Raw genomic sequence first — 19,145 nt, 5'->3', positions numbered from 1 at the left:
GATTTAAATTTAAAACCAACTTAATAATTGGAATAATATGCAAGCACTACTACTACTACTATGTTTTTATTTAAAAATTAAAGATCATTTTAAATATGTAATAGACTCACTAATAATCCTAATCAAAACAGTTATGAATGCTTCGATATAAAAGTCAGTATAAATAACTTAACACAGATACATTTTATTTAACAGTACTTATACTAAATGACCAGTTAATATTTTGTTTTGTTGATTTTAACTAAGAGCAACCTAATTAAGAATGTATGATATTTTAGAAACAAAAGAAAATAATAATTTAAAAAATAACTTGAACCATTTTGTAGTAAAAAATCGTGTTTTAAATTGAACATGAACAAAATGCAATAAGAGTGAAAAACATTAATCATTATTATTATGCATCGGTTACACTCACGCGATTGTTAAAAATACAACACAACTTTATTTAATTTTCTTTATATGGAATTTATAATTATCATACTTTACTTTAAAAAGAATATACATACATGCAATTAAATACTATTATAATATTTAAGTAAAGAATTAAAAATATTTTATTTATAACTACTAAACTGAAAAATCATATTATTGGGACATATAAATCAAAACTATTTTCTTGCATATTTTTTCAACTTTCGTTGTAACATTATAGGCGTGAGCCCAATGCGCTACAACGGATAATTCAACCAGTTCACAATCAATACCTACAAGTAAATATTAAGTCACCGAACGAAAATCAAAGTTTTGGAATCGGTATCATCTATTTTATTAGTTGTTAACTAGTACTATATTTTAGTTTACAATCAATAGGCATCACTTTGCATCTATGACCGATTTTTAATGATAGCGTATTTTTTATAAATAACAATTTGAGTCTGCGGGGGGATTTGAATCCGCGGATTCGAATAATTTTATTTTAAAGAAATAACTTGCTTCTACCTTTCGGTCAATTTTTTAGTTCCATTAGCGTAAAATGTTGGTGGTTTTGATGTAAAATATTCCAATAGCCCCTTTTTCACATCGTCTGCATTTTTAATTTTTTCCGTCCTGGAAGTGGAGCAAGGTTTAGAAAATAAGGTGAATGAGTTTAAGCCTTTCAGCCAAGTTCCTTGATTTTATCTAGTCAATATAACCACACCGAGATGCGCATTGTCGTATTGTTGAACTATTCGGCTTTTTTCACTTTTTTGTGCAAACGATCCAGCTGATCACAATATAAGCCACCTGTTATTGTTTGACCAGGCTTAAGAGTTTCGTAATGTACAATCCCTTTGCAATCCTACAATACACAGAAAATATTTTTTTACCTTAAGCCTGGGCTTTGATATGTTTTGCTACTTGACTTTTGGATAACAACTGTCTTCTACGACGATTGTAGTCGTACAACACCCATTTCTCATTTCTGGTTATCAAATTGTCAGTGGAACATATAAGGCACAAAGAGCAAACTCGAGATCTGACGTTATTTTATTATATTTACGAATGGGTATTAATTGAAAATGTATTAAGCACAATTTCACATTAAAAATTGCAGAATTTAAACCTCAATCTTCTAAAAACCTTAATATCTCAAATCTTTATCTGCTAACATACACCAAATATGTCTAACTACAATCTATGCAAATGTATATTTAGCCATCCATAGACTTAACAATGTAATATGAATTATTGAAAAGAATTAATAAATACTATAAATCGTACTTAGAGCGTCGTATAGTAATATATTCTCGTAGATTTATATAATATTATAATAGATAAAAGCTTAAAATCTAACTCGAATTATTCATGGAATCCTAATATAAATAGAGCAATTCAGTAACATGGTTCTATGGTTTTTGGATACATAATTAACACTAGTTCACAATTAAACTTGCAATTTTAAATGATAATAATAAAATTTGACCGAGACAATGAGACTATAATTAATTAGTGCGTATTATTTCCGAACCGAGACATTTCATTTTGGTTATTTCCCCCCTATTCTCGCGGGGCAATATCGAAAATCAACCGCGCGAATCGATTAACTGGCAACATTGCTTTCATGGTCGAATTTTGAAATATTTAGAGCGAACCGTCGAAATGAAAAGTAGAAAATACGCGCTCATTGTTAATGTCGAGAGCGATATGAATATGAAATAATACGAGAAAAAACACACCGAAAAATTACAATTATATTTTTTTTATTTCACACGCGGATGAGACGAAACCGGATTTTAATTACGAGCGAGCGTTCCAATTTTCGATGTGCACTTTCGATTGCACAGTGATGTAAATAAAAGTGAAGTACTCTCTTTTTAGTAGAATTCCATTGTTCTCTGTTTGCTTTTTTAAGTCATCAGTTGACCTAACGACCGTTGTTTTTTCAGATGCAAATAAATTATTGCTCGTTTCAGCTGTATATGTAACTCTATTGCATAATCGTATATTGTAGGTATACCGTTTAATAAATTATATGTGATTTTAAACGATTTTAATAGAATAGTAGACTTACATGTATATGTATTTTGCAGTGCACACGAGACGTTGTCCATGCATGTAGCGTAGCAACTCACAACAAAATTTTGCTATGCAACTGAGAACATTTTGTTTATATCTATGTACGTGGTTTCCATGGATAGATTTGTATCAATATACACGATTTATATTTATAATACCATATTAAAGTATCTCATGAATTACCGCAGAGATGTAAGTTGTGATAATTTTAAATTGACTAAATAGGAAAATCAACATTTAATACGAACAAAACTATACTAATATTATTGAATAGTAAGAGAAATAATAAGAAATATGTGAATATGATGATACAATCATATATTAATACAATCGATACGCTTTTTTTAGATGTGTTTGACTTACTGTTTTTGACGTGATATTTGTATAAAATGTGTATTAGAATTGTAGGATCATTGTGGCATTATTTAAAAATATTTACTTAGTTGTAGAGCTATTCAATTCATACTCCAATCCAAGGCTAAATTATAACTTATTATATCCTTGTGACAATGTGTTGTACAGGATTTTACGGAATATAAGGTATAATTGGTATATAAGACATTCGAAATTTAAATAAATTAATTATTATATATTTTATAATAAATATATTATAAATATTAATGGTTATAAGCAAGCCTCGGATTTAATACAAATGCTACATGATACTACATATATATCTGGAAGCTAGAATTATAATACAACGAATTATTTGTAATTTTAGCAACCATGCACTCTTCCGCCAAAATGTGATATTTATAAATCTGTATAGCTTTTTATAAACATAACATTTTGTGACAAATATATTAACCTGATTTATACATAAAATTTCGCGATAGTATTTTTCTTTGTAGTTGATTTTAATGTTAAAAATTCTGTTACATGATTGAGTCATAAGTATGCATTGTAAAATTATATGCTAAACTAGCTGTAATCAGTGATAAAATAGCTACAGCAATATACTCCATATAAATACACTAATTATATAAAGTCGGATAAATATTGTTGTTATAAAAAATCCGTACGACTTATTCAAGCAAACTATTTATATAAAAATAGTGACTTCCAGGAGAACCTCTCTATAATGATTTTCCTCTTTCTGGACTACATAAAAAATATTAATATATTAAAAATTGGATAACTTTTTACGCTTTGCCTATGTTATGTTATATTAAATAGTACTACCTCTTCTTTATGTATCAGCTGGCATTATCCGTCAGCTACTTTTATTTTATTTAAATACTATTTCATTAGATTCTAGTGTAAAAGTGAACGTTATATACACAGATTTTGAAAAGGCATTTGATAAAGTTATTCACGATTTACTCGTAAGAAAATTATCTAATTTCATATTTTCCGAAGGTCTTATAAAGATGTTTTTCAAATACTTGACCAGTAGATATCAGTTCGTCAAGTATAAAAACTCATTTTTAGAACGATATATATACCTCTACTAGAGTACTGCAAGGATCCAACTTGCGTCCATTGCTGTTCTTTAATGACATAGAGTTGGAAATAAATCACTTTAAATTTTTCAAGTGAGTATAGTGGATTTCGGATTTCTTCGAACTACTGGAGGATCTTAAAATCTACAAAAGTGGGCTTTCGATAACCGATTGCCTTTCGGTATCATAAATTTCATTCTCAAGTTCCTTGATGCCAGCGGAATACTCCTATCATCTCGATAGATTCATTCTAGACAAGCATTCTTCAAATAAGGACTATGGTGTGACATTTGAGAAGCACTGGAAATTCTCGCTTTTATTTTGATAAATGCGTGCTACTTTAAAAATACTTTGGTACTGTGCACTCGTTATGACGCCTAGTGTACTAGAAGCTAGCTCCATTATATGAATTCCTAGCGTTCCTATCAATTTCTTTCATTTTGGAAGCTCTGGGAAACGTTTCATTATCAACGCGCAGAAATGTTTATGTAATTAAATACTTTTTGAAATTGCTTAGAGATGTAATAAAACACTCTTTAATGCTCGAGCATCTGCGGGCATAGTTCTCGGTCGCGTCCAATGTTCTTGACTGTAAAGACTTGGACAAGGCGCTTGCCAACTCTTCTCTGGCAATGGATATATTCTTGTGCACATACAAGGTTCAGGTAGGTTCAGTTTGTATGGAACAGTGCACATCTTTTGAGATGAATTGTCTATCCTTTTTAATGCTTTTATTTTTTTCATTTTTTATTTGATCGTCGTGACGTATTAGGTTAACCTGTCAAATTACAATAGTCAGATTCTTAAATAAATAAATTAATTTACTGTTTTTCTCACGACCACAGCGAGTATGTACCATCTATCGTCGTCGATGACGACGCAAAATATTATTTTTATATAACACTGAACATTAATTTCCAATTTATTATGTATATTATACCGTTCATAATATTCGGCAAAAAATAAGCTGACAATTAAATTATAATATTTAATATTAAGAAATAGACTTTGTATGTTGTTAAAAATAAATCAATGACATCTAAAACATTGTTGAAAGAACATAATTACACATACGATTTTAGGATGTGCTTTTATGCATAAATCGTGTTATTTTTTTTTTTAATTATCGTATAGTCTTTACAGTACAAATTCTACTTTATAATTGAAAAATTGTCATTCTTTACCAGTTTTGAAATAAACAGCAATTAATTATTGCAGCACACGAAAAGTACTAAGAAGAAGTTAAAATTTAATTGTGACAGCTTTTATCATTCACGTTCACATTTATGAAACCATTAATTGTGACACACTTCAAACATAGTATGTACCTCTTTCTTCGTCAGGAAATAATAGAATTTTCTTCAAGTATTCGAATTGAGGGCAAAACCAGTAAGTACGTACATACATTATTCTTAACGACCTTTTTTGCACTACGTTCGAAAGCCAAGCTCGATATTCAAATTGGTGTGTACGAAAGTAACCCGACTGCATCATTTGGCGTTGAGCGAAATGCTATTCGTTATTAGCAGGAAACCGGGCGATTTTAGAAAACATCAATCCGGAGTGGAGAGAGTTTACAGCATCATAAATATGAACGCAAAAGTGTAACAGCGGCGTGCGTGACACTACTACTCCCTTTCCGATACGGTTTTGAATACAATTTGCATACGTGTGAATTGAAAGTACACCATTTTACATCACAGAACGGTCTACCAATTTGCGCATCCAGCATAGACTGGCTTTCAGACTGAATGTGCTAATGTCAACAAAATTTCATTGGATGGAAAGGAATGCACTAGAACAGAAATTGCGTTGCTGACTCTTATGTATAAAATTTAATATATTTTCATACAATAGACTTTCAAAATACATACAACATTAGTTGTATTACAATAGGCACATCAGGATGTACGATCAATATTCAGAAAATATTTCTAAAGCGTTGTATTTTAAGATTGAAATAGATATTCAAATTTACTTATGTATAATCTATTATTTAACAATGATGGATCTCAATTCATTTGGTAACCCTAGGAATGACTTATTCAACATCATAAATCTTGCTAATCATTTAATAAGTATGTTAGAGTTTTGCTTATTTATTTACACATGATTCTAAAATTCATTAAACCTTTTCATAAATAAAAAATATTTTTAATCATAAGTGATGGTTTTCCACTCTTTTCCTATTCATAAAAGTCGCTTTCTTATGTTCTAAATAATTCATCATATTTCATATTTCACAAACTGAAACATATGACTATTAATTTCAGCAAGCTTCCACTTTCGCTTATCTCTATAAATCAGGAAACGATAAAATTTTAAGCGACCAATTAAAAATTAATCGAAGGGGAGCAAGGAAATTAACTGTCTTGTGGAACTACGATCGGAAGCTGAATATGATTCGTCATAGACGGAATAAAAATAATATATATATTTTTATATCCACCGGAAATTTCTCCATCGCAATGAATAACTTCTGGCGCAAATTATGCGCACCGCTTAGAGCCGACGAAACTCCAAAACGTTTCAAGATCACTGATGAAAGAATTATTACATTCTCTATAGTAATCTCGATGGCATATGATCATATGTATTAGTTTTGGCCCACAATTCTCGACATGTTCATTTTGAGTATTATAATAATGTCACTATAAAAATACTTTGGGTATACCCTACTAGCCCGGGGCGGCGGTCCCGTTTCCTGAGGAAACATTGGTTGATCACACCGTAAATTTCGTCATATTAAACGGTACGGGTTGCGTTCAGATGTCACTTGCATCCAAAAATATTTTATATTGATATTAAAATTGTATCTTTACTCTTTTAATATCCGTATTAAGCTTAATGACATATGTATGATGCCCAGATAAGTCATTTTTACAATATGTGTGCAAATATACATGTAAAATTGTAATAAAAAAGTATATAACCGTAAATTTATATTTTTATGCCAAATATACAGCGTTTTTTTATTAGTTAATAAAATTGTATTATTTTATTAAGCATATAATACTTCCATAAACTGTATTTTCTCACAATAATTTTCCTTTTCGTTAGCACTTTTAGTATGTAATAAGTGTCAGTTATTTATTTAACACTGTTTTAACTCATAATCTTTGAGGCCTTGAATGAGTAACTGTAATCATTATATACTTAAACCCGTTGATTTTCATCAGTATTGTTTTTGTTCAATGACAAAACAAAAAAATAGACAACCTTGTTATACACCATGATAAATAATGTATCTGTACTGCTATCTCCTCTAACGACAAGATTTTAAAATCTGATTTTAATTTTCCTAAAATAGTTAGTCAAACATATTTTTATGCTAAATACTGTAGTCAATTAATTAATTGTTAATAACAACTTGTTACTAACATCCATGGATCATTTATTTTACGTATCAATGAATATATTATTATATAATAATGCAATAAACAATAGAGGAGAAATCGATGTATCAATAATAATAATGTTAATTTTGATTATAAAATCATTTTATATTATTAAAAATATACCATTTATATATTATACTGTAACTAGTCATGCGGTAAAAGCCCAAATCTACGATAGATATTTTTGAAGGCCTATGAAAACTTTGTAAACAAAAAAGAGGAATTTATAGATTATTAAAAATAAACAAGTAAACATGTGTTTGGTTTACAAACTGTTAGTGCATTAAACAATTTGATGATTCGCATGCATCGCATTGTCCACTAATTGAATAATCATTACGTGTTCCAATCTCAAGTGCCCCCTGAATATAAATTAAAGACTTGTGGTATTTGCTCTACATTTCTGCATAAATAATAAAATCACCATAAAATTGTAAATATCTGATGCTGTTTCTAGACGTCACAATTATACGCTATTTACGTGCATCCTTCTCCATTCACGTCTTTTGAAAAAACACTTTCTAAAAATGTGCTTTCAGGTCTGTCAATTCACGACCATTAACTGCCATTTACAGATTGAGACGTGGCATTGTTAAAATCGCAACGTTGCTAAACAAAGTTATGCAACAAATCAAAACCTTAAACACATTGTCGTGATTTTTTTCGCTACGTTTCGTGCATCACGACCTCATGAATGAACCAAATAACTGAAAGTCCCATGCTACTATTGCAGTTCAATCTAGTGGAAAAAAATCTTCATCGATTAAGTATTGTGCAAATTGTTGATCATGTGCGAACCATCTCGTAACTGAGACTTCAGTTGCACTGAATAAATTTCGAGAAATTCAACAATCGTTACGAACAAATTGGATCGAAACACTTTTACGAAAGATTAACTATGTAGAACAAAACACGTATTCTTAGCGAAGTTCCGAAACTCTTATAGAGTACACAGCGTAATCAAACGAAAGTTTCTCTTCGATATGCACAATTATTTAAATGCTGTGGTTTGCTTTTATGTGTTGTGTTTTCGAATAGTCAAAACCAAATTATATACTTATAAAATAGACCAGCGCATAAAAGCTATTTTTAGTATGACTAGATTTGATTTATCAATCAGAAACAGTAGTATTAGTATCAAATAAAAAAATCACATCAAACTGTATTTGATAAAAAGTTTCCTTTGCCTAATGAATTTAACGTAAACTACTTTATTTTTTATAAACTCTTATAAATAGCATATATCATGTATAAGCGATGGTAATAAATAAATTGAGTTTTTAATAATAATATCAACATTAAAATGTAAATTATTTATCGAATTTTTATTATTTAGTTTTGACAGTATCATACTCGTAAATAAATCAAAGAAAAACTATCGAAATTTAAAATAAACTATACAGATATTATATTACCACTATTTTTTAATAACACAGTTTTTAGAGACACTGACGAAACGCCTGCATGTGCAATTGATATATATTATACATTCATAAAAATACTATATACTATATGGGATAATTTATACCATATTTTCATATTTTTAAGCTATACTATACAATAGGATTCTTGCCACAACGATTAATTTAAATATAAATATCGAAAAAATTGTGGGGTTACTTCTTCTTGAAACTCGCGCCCTTAATTACTGTAACACGATACAATAAGGATGCACGTGAGTGTAAAATAAGGTTCCACACAAAAGCCCTCGTTACGTTTCACATAAATAACAGTTAAGTACTCTCCGATGTATTGAAAGAATATTTCCTAGTTGCGAAATTGGCACGAAAACAAAATATCAGCGGAAGATAAAAAGCACCATAAAGTCACAATATTCCCGTTGTACCATTCGACCTCGGAAATCTAGAGGCGTGGACATATTTCATTGGTCGAAGAAACAAGTGCAACAGTTAGCTAAATGGTCGCTGTATGGTTGTGATTCGTCAGCGAGCTTTGCAACCCTTGCTACTTAAGGCTAGTCTCTAATGAGGATAGCCCAGAGACGGCATATGTTCATAGACTGTCAGGACCAGAGAGAGACCCCCGAAGACGATCACTGCACCAGATAGGAATGAACTGCCACAACTACAAGACCTCTGAAGAGATTGGACATCATCCCTCCGCCAAGTTCTCTACCTCCGCTCGGAGAACAGCGATACTCACCCACCATAGTTTGTCCCAATATATGTCATATTATATAATAAACTATTACTAGTTTCCAACGGCGTCTTTCTAGCTGAAATAATTCACGCTGTATTTTTTCAATTGACTCATTACGCCTGAAATCCATATAATGAAGCCTCCTAAAATAGCACGAATTTCTTTATCGATCTACTGAGAGTCTCTGTAACGTGCAGGTTGAATTTCCAGTCCTTCTCAAACATAACCCAAAAATTCGTAGTAAAGAAATGCCTGTCTATAATTTATATTCGTCGAGATAGTAGGAGTATTCCACTGGAATTGAGGACCTTGAAAATAATTAAATTTTGTGACATTTTATGCCACTGAAAGGCAATCGAAATCCTACCTCCATAAAGAATTGAGATTCAGGAATAGGGAATCGCTTTTTTAAAAATATGAGCGATTGATTGTTTTTTCTATGTCTTTAATAAACAATAAAAACAGCAATGGACCTAAGTCGGATCCTTGTGGTATTCCAGTAGAGGTATTGTATCGTTCTGAAAATGAGTTTTCATACTTGACGAACTATCAATCGCTCAAGTAATTTGATATTAAATTTATAAGACCTTTAGAAAACTCGAAATGAGATATTTTTTATAATTCTATGTATCATAAATAACGTCCACTTAAACACCAGAGTCCAATGATCTCGAAACAATATATGTACATATAACGAATCATTTTTATTGTATTCAATTTAAACTCAATTTATTTAGCATAATTGATTAAGTTAATGAAGATATAAATTTATTTACGGTTAATTATATTATATTCAAAGGTGGAAGCCCTCGTACTTTCATATCAAAAACACGTCTGATCTCATTTTCACTGTAGTTATTATAATAATAATATCACAGTGTGTATTCTGTTGCGTTTTCATCCGACCTCGTTTGTTGTTGTAAATCGCTTTTTTACCATAAATTATCACAATAAACATTCGCATGATGTCTTTCGAAAAGCAAAAAGGAAAAAACGCATAAGCGAATGAGTTATTCACTGAAAACAATAAGGCAAAACTTCATATATATTGAAAGTTTTCTCACACGGCTAAATCAATGAATGATTTTTCCTTGGAACCGCATTGCAACGCCAGTTTCCACGATACTCAAGTATTACAGTGAAAAAAATCTCAATTGCCCATCGGGACTGTCATATATTCATTGAGTGCTCACAAATTGATATATTAATTACATAAAAAATAATTTCAATTAGATTTTTCTTAACAGCTACAGCTATCGCGCAAAAATATTATAAATAAAATACGTACTCGACGCATTGATTATTCGCTTCTTGATTGTTGTCTTCTTGATTATTGTTTTCCCTGTCGGCGGTTCGCCTACGGGAAACGTTGAGCTTGATAAACAGGGCCACGCGTCTGTAAAAATATAAATATATATATTCAATTATACATTAAATTATATTTTATTACCATAAGTAATATATGCAAAATTTGTTTTACAAAAAGCACCACACCATAAAAGTGAAAGGAAGCAAACGAAAATAAATAACCCATTGAACCAATTCTTACTAAACACACTCTCGCAAAGATTGCATCTGCGCTTTATTATCGGAGCGAGCCAGATCTCTGTAAAGTATCAGATTATAGAGTTGAAAAAGTGGGCTTATAACGAAATACGAAAGTGTTATTTTAAGTGAAACTGCGAAGGTGCAACGAATCAATTTTTCCGTTCTTTTATTCTTTTAACAATTTGTTATAAATATAATTATGACTTAAATTAACTTAACCAGAACGGTAGATAAGTAGTATAAGTCATCGACTATTAATCTGAAATATCTGTGTTCAAATCCCATATTTCATTTACTATCATATTTGATAGATCGGATTGATGATTATTAAATAATTGTAATTTTGATCGATCATCACAGAAGAAGTTTCTTTAATTTTACTAATATCAGCTAGGTCGTAATTATTAGATATTGAAAATTCTCTAATAATGATCTACTTTAGCTCATAGAGAATATCCTATATGTATTAAAAAAATAGATATATATGTATTTTAAATAAATAAATTCAATCCACAAAAATATATACATACATATAGTCTAAAAATAAATATATGTATTTATATATAAATTATTGGTTTTAATTACTGCCAATTTATCAATTATGTTGGTAACTTAGATAAAAAATTAATAATGTATTTTGCTAAATTTCCTAAGCAATACATCTGAAATATTTTTTTGCAAAATAATAACATATTATATATAAAAAAAAAACATTCTATGCTTTCATGTATGCAATAAGCATATAAGTTTTTCGTGACTACCATTAACCCCTTTACAGTTCTCAAATTGATCACCTGTTTCGCGAGTAAGTTTGCGAGAACGTTTGTCAATGGGGCTTGTTTTATTATACTTTCTCGCAAACTTTTCCTGACTTTCATTGTTATTTATGACTTTTATCTTGCAAACTACTACAAATACATATCCTACATATAACTGTGTCTGAAATATTACTAAAATTAAAGTGTATTTTTTTTCTTATTATTTTTATTTTTATTTTAAATCATTTTTAGAAACACCTATATGCATGTTGCATAAAAAATAAAATTACCATGTATATTTTTTCTTTATAAAGTAATCACTTAAAAAGTTCTAAGCTGTTTTATATTTTCATTTTAGCGAAAAAGTGCAGTAATGAAAATATTACCAAATATAAAAATCAATAAAAAAACATTTTAATATGCAATGAAATAATCTATATTAAATTTACTTTGTTTAGAATATTCTATGTATTAAAGAATTTTTTTTTACATTTTGTAGTAGTAAAAATTAAATGATCAACGTGAATTAATAGGTTACCCCAATGCGTCACGATGGTCAAAAACAATAAATCGTATTAATATAATACACAAAAAATAATACATATTCAAAAAAAAAAAAAAAATTAAGTGATACGACTTGGACCAGCTCCTCGTAACGGACCTTTTCCAAATTTTTTTTGTTATTCAGGAATATTAAATTATAGATCCTGACTCAATAATGCTGCTAACTTTAGTGTCATAGAGAACGCGAATATCTGACGGATCGTCAGAGTGAAATGCGTTCCTCCTAACATAGCATCTTAGAAGATTTATCGCAGACGTCGCGTCGTTTACGTGTAGAGAGAACCTCTAGCTGCTTTCAAAATTGATTCCGAAATAGTTAATGGAAGTTTCTTCAGTCAAAATGTTCCCATCAAGATCATAGGAATAAACACAGTGTGGCGCTTTTCCGACACTAAAGGACAGACGATTTACAAAAGCCCATAGTAAATTATTGGAGATTAATAAGTAAATATATACTCATATGTAAAGGTCGAAATAGCGTAGTCCGCAAGGTCTAGACTGATCAAATTTTTATTTATAAAAATGCGCTATTATTAAACCAACCGGCTACAAAGTTACATCTATTGATTATATACTTACAAAGAAAATCATCCTACATAATAAACATTTGTACCGGTAATCAAGTCAGTGGCGTAGATAGTGTATGTGCCGCCTGGGGCAATCCTTAAAATTGCCGCCCCCATACATTTTTTTGCAGGATCATAAAATCAGCATTTCTTAAAATAATAAATTTATTATTGTTAAGCTCTTGCTATTCGTAGATTTACATAAATTTTAGTTTATTCATGGTTAAGAACCACACTAAACGATTCCACCGCGAATATGCCGCCCCCAAGCAAGTGCCGCCCGGGGCGGCCCACAGAAGCGGCACAGCTTATAGTATATTGAGCTTGCATCACATTCAAAGGCTGGAATAGTACAGTCCGTAACATCTCAGACTGGTAAACCCCAGAGGCCGCTGGTTAGAACTTAAAATTGTATTTATAAAAATGCGCTAATATTAAAAACGGACTCCAGCTACAAAGTGACATATTGATATTTTCCCTTGTATTTTGAAAAAACACAACATTTTAATATATGATTTATATTGCATAATAACTACTGTCTCGTTTAGCCGGCAAATGGATCATTATTATGTCATTGATCCTTGAGTTCTTATTATTTTTTATTGACCCGCAAATGATTAATAAAATCAAAGCGAAATGTTTGCTTATCGTAATTTCTATAGTCGGTCAATAAACTTATATTGTGAAACAAGGTTTTTGGAGTGTGAATTAAAAATCCCTGTCTCTTTTCTCACTACCTGCTTTGAATGCAGCTGTGAATATATCAGATTTGAACCACTACTTGCTTTCAAAATAAACCATTAAAAATATTTGTATTAATTGAATTTTACTAATAATACGTTTTATGAAAATTCTCATATAGCATTCATATTTCTTTAAAAATGAGAATTCATCATTTTGCATTTATTGTATATAGAGCAGGTAAAAGTGTGAAAAAATGAGAAAATTGCACAAATCTCACATTTTACAGTATCGATTATGAATTTTATTTTATGACTTCGTATTTTAAATGTAAAAATTATAGCCATGTTTCGTTTTAGGAACATTTACCGAAGTTAATATTATAAAGTGAGGTAAAAAATAATATTTTGATTATTAAAAAGAAACGCAACTTAATTTTAGAATAAATGCAACATACAATTCTTTGGCTGATAAATAAGAGAAAAAGCAGAAGAAAGTTACAAAGTATTACCTGATAAAATAAATACAAAAAAATAATAATACATAAGAATCACCAATAATTAAGTTGATATATTCCTAAAAAAAAGTTGTACTTGATTAAAAGAAAATAGTCATGGAAAATCAATATCTTTTTTTATTATTTTTATAATGGAAATACTGTCGATATATTTCTTCTGAATTTTTCCTAATAAAACTAACATCATTTAATAAATAATTAAGGACGCTCATAATCAAATTCAAGAGATTCTGCTGTAAGTAAAAAATCTTACAAACTGTGCGAACGAACTAATGAATTAAGAGAATTGTTTCATTGTGTCGTTCAAGATAAAGTCAACTCAAGTTTAAAGGCCAATCGAAAACAACTTCCTAATTCAGCCAATATAATCTTAAGGTCATTAACGATCTGCCTCCAGACTGGAAAGCCATCTGTGCGCTATATTTAAATAATTTCACTTATCATATTAGCAACTGGTTGTTAATTGCTTTGCTTTGTGCAGAAATTAGTCGAGTTTCTTTCGTAAATACTCCGTGAATGATTGCTCAAGTAGGCACGACTGGCAACTCGACCATGCAGGAGCTTATCGCGTCCTCAAAACTTTGTATTATAATGAGGTTTTGTAATGGAACGTTACTAAAATGTGATGCAGATGACTAAATGAAATGTGCCTTAAATTCTGATGGTTTACTAAGTTATATGCATATAATTCGTATTAAATAAATTAATTGTGTTTTATATTCAACTAAATGTCACGTCTACTATATTAATATTAATAAATATAAATACGTTCATAAGACATCATACTTTATCGTGAAAATGAAAGGCAAAATACAGTTTCGCATATTAGTGAATCATTTTGCAATATACGCAAAACATTTATTATTAAAATCATATTTTTTATTTTGATATTGCAAAGCGTCACTGTCTCAATGAAAAACCGCTTTTTATTTTATAGATATCTAAATAAGGTGTTTTACTTGATTTAGAACCTATCCCTATCTACTGATAGGTAAGTTGTTGATTATTATTATTACTAATTGAGCGTAAATATTCAATGATTTTTATGTAAATGTAACACATTTATACAACGGTTGCTTACAAAGCGTGCCTGCGTTGATAGGATCGCTACTCTGGTATGGATCACTGAGGTCGCATAAACAAAGGGAGGTAGCGTACTGGTATTATAATAGGCGTTGGGAATATAAAGGAAGAGATCACTATAATCGTAAATATAGACAGCATCTTATTAGCTTATTTTATTCATACATATATGTATATAGATAAAATAAACTACGTGCTAAGAAATAAACAGGCCTTCTGTATCTATCTACCAGGACAATGCTATCTTATTTTATTTCAGCCATTTTTATGTGTGCTCGTTCAGTAAATATTATTGGACATATAAACGCTGATGAAAAAATTTAGAAATCAAAGGCACGCCTATCTCACGCGTAATATTTTAAAGTTTCTTAAATGCTCAACATCCTGCTGATAAACTGCAGCTATAAACTTACTTAGTTAAATATACAATATAGCGGAGAAAGACAAAGGCTATACTTTTCTTCTTTATATATACGTATAGAGAATAAATATAGATATTAATTATCCACTTGCCTGTTAAAAAAGCGCATCACGTTCCGTGTTTTTACGGAAAAATGGTCCGATGTCTAGATTTAAAGCACGAAATTAGCAATATGATGCGTAGTATGCATATGAAGCACTTTTGATTCTGCGCGAAAGCCTCGACACTCCCTATTAATTTATTCGCACAGATACATGTATATGCGAATCAAATATGTATTGGTTGTCTGGACTACCTGACCCCAGACAAAAGAAAAGAGCGTGATGCGCATGTCACATGATCATGTATGTCTGGATGTAAAATGTACGATAAATACAAATATAAAACATATCATAATTGCATTTAATGACAATACGGCGCATAAATAAAATTATAATTAATAATAATAATAACGCAGGAACATAGAACCTATTGTACACTCACCTAACCATATGTGACCGGTATTTATCTCAAATGTGATGACAAAAACGGACTCTCGAGAAGTGTTTGTTGTTGTTGTTGTGTGCTATTGTTTTTCTTTGCTATCAATACAAGTGCTCAATGAGATATTGGCACGGGTTCAATGTGGCATGTCACGGTGACACACAGTATCGTGTTGACAGCTTGACGGACGAGTACCAACTAGGGCAATGTGTTCGCTTCACTTCGAAATCAATAATGTGCAACCTGGCAATTCCGGATGCACCCGGGAAAAATCTTATAAATAGCTAGCTCGGACGTGCGCGCGTCGATTGCTAAAGGTCCTTTTATGGGTCAATAATTTTATAACTCGGGTATGGACCTCAAAGCGAATTGATGCGCCGTGTGCAACAAGTATCTACGTACATCATTAGGAAAGTCTTGACTGAAACAATGTAGGTTCGTATCAATGACTAAAATCGAGACAATATCTGGTTGACGTGCTTGTTTGTCTAGAATCTCTCATTAACACAAATAATGATATCATTGCCGAGATTGACAGGATAATAATTTGAGCCAATAAAAGTTTCTTTTGACAAAAGAATCCCGAGAAAGATTTTCGGGGCTATGAGGAAAAGTGGTACTTGGTGCTGTAGAAATGTACGAGTTGTATAAGGAGCCTGATATCGTCAAGAATATTTTTGATGGTTTCATGCAATATACATACGAGGTGTGATCAAAAAATACGGTGAATAATTTTATTACGAAGAAAGTAATAAGCTTACATCAAATTTAAATTAATCTCTTTTAAAGCACTCCTTGGCTAGCGATAAACTTCAGGGCCTTCAGTTACAGAATGGTGGCAAAACATTGTATTTTTAGCATGATTTTTATTTTTGGGAAGCGCTAGAAGGCACATGGTGCTAAGTCCGGAGAGTAAGGTGGATGTGGACGGCGCGTTGTCGTGATGAAGGATGAAACATTGGCCTCTTTTTCCGTCTTTCGCAAACATTGCAGTACGCCCTTGTAATATGTGTGGTTTACAATGGTTCCCTTTGGAACGAACTCTGATCACACTATGCCCTCACCATAGAAAAAAAAAACAATTAGCATAATCTTGACGTTCGACTTTGACTGACGTGCCTTCTTAGAGCGAGGAGAGCCACTCGTTTTCCATTGGGAACCCTACATTTTCTTTCTGTTCGCCAGTCATAAGTCTGGGAAATCTTATAGCAATACTGGCAGTGTGAAAATAATTAGCAAATACTACCGAAAAAATGGAAAATAAAGTTGAGTGAATTAAAATCGCTACATATCAACTTCACTAATAAAAATACAACTGATCAATTGCAAATTTTCATAAAAGGCAACACTATCCCATTTGGAAATACAGCTAAATACCTTAGCATGACCTTTGACAACTGCGATGGAAGGAACAGATAAAAAAGAAAAAATAAGAACTTGAAATAAAATATAGAAAGTCTTATGGGAAGAAACTCAACAATAAAATCAAGATATACAACCAAATCCTGAAACCAGTTTAGATCTACGGCATACTACTCTGGGGATGTGTCAAACAGTGCCATGGTAAAATGATTAAAAGTTTCAAAATAAAGTGCTACGAAACATTATGAATGCTCCGTGGTATGTTCGCGATAGACATATATCCTGACCTAGGTGTCGAAGACGTCGCCAATGCTATAAAACATTTTGCTACTAAACATGCAACAGCACGTCAACATCGAAGCAGCAAACTCCTCAATATAGACAACTTGCAAAGACTGCTGAATAGGACTAAGACCTTCGAAATGGTCTTATGAAACTGAAATTGAAGAAAAAAAAATCTTTTTTCTTCATTTTTGTTTTTGTTGTTCTTATATTTACATTATTTTTTACCATCACGATAATAAAAAATGATATAATAAAAAGCAAAATAAGAAATCACGACGCATTGGGATAATCTGTTAGATCACGTTAGTTTTAATTTAATTAAATTCAATTGATAAATATTAAAATACAACTTCAAACCCCACGAAGTGTTTAGTATTTTATACAATTAATTAGAACACGACTACGGACGGAATAAAAAATATTTTCGAAGATCGGCATCAGTGACATGCTCTGCGTGGCGTAAGCGAGGTAGAAAATAATCTTAGATGGGGCCAAGGGCCAACCGGAGATGATGACGATGACTTTTTTTATAAAAGATTACCTGAATTAAATACATTAACTACAAAAATGAACCAAAAAATTGAAGAATTTTAGTTTAACTGTTTCTTTGTGAGAGAGAGAATGGCTTAAAATGCTATGCCATTGATTTAAAATAGCCTATCTTATATCAATTCAGAGGCATGATTTTTATTATCTATGTAAGTAAGCAATGTAAAAATAGCAGTGATACTTAAACATTAATTATTCTGGGCAAAATGGGAATTTGCATCTATAAAAAGAATCCGGAAAACATGACGACGTAGAAAACAGCTATTTGCTTCCTTAATTTTGTGTAAGTTTCAATTGAATCTAACATTACAAAACTTGTAACTATTGCCAAATAATATATTTCCAAATTCAATATTTTTTTTAATAAGAAGATAGATTAATTTATAAAATTATCTAGTTCGAAAACATCCTGATTTTATAAAAATTAGTAATAATATTGTATTATATTTATTTAAAGTTATACTTTGAAATAATTTTTATCTGTGAACATATGGATAAATAAATAAAAATATATATTGAAGTGTATCGAAAGTATCTTTAATGCTATCATCAAAAAGTCCAACAGTATTTGTTTTGAAAATATTTAATTAGAGTCACTTTAATATCCTTAGTTGCAACGTATTAAAAATATGTTTAACTTTAGTTTAATGTTTTTATGTTACCGCTATTGATATTAGTATTTTATATACAGAAAATACTATACTTGAACAATTCAACGTTGGTACAACCAAAACATATTTAAATCCTTTTTTAACTCTTTATAATTAAGTATGTGATAACTACAAAATAAAAAATGCATCACATTATATATCCACTTTTTATTTTCTCTTCT

At 30.6% G+C, this 19,145-nt stretch overlaps 1 protein-coding gene across 2 annotated transcripts in view; it reads left to right on the top strand.

Annotated features, from left to right (window-relative positions):
* stl (ADAMTS metallopeptidase stall) overlaps positions 1 to 19,145 on the top strand; it is a 137,338-nt gene that overhangs the window by 84,296 nt on the left and 33,897 nt on the right. The window lies entirely within an intron of this gene.

This window comes from Plectrocnemia conspersa, unplaced genomic scaffold, assembly GCF_051122295.1.
Source record: "Plectrocnemia conspersa isolate PC_06_02 unplaced genomic scaffold, ASM5112229v1 ptg000009l, whole genome shotgun sequence".
Lineage (NCBI taxonomy): Eukaryota > Metazoa > Arthropoda > Insecta > Trichoptera > Polycentropodidae > Plectrocnemia > Plectrocnemia conspersa.
This window is presented reverse-complemented; position numbering and strand designations above follow the sequence as displayed.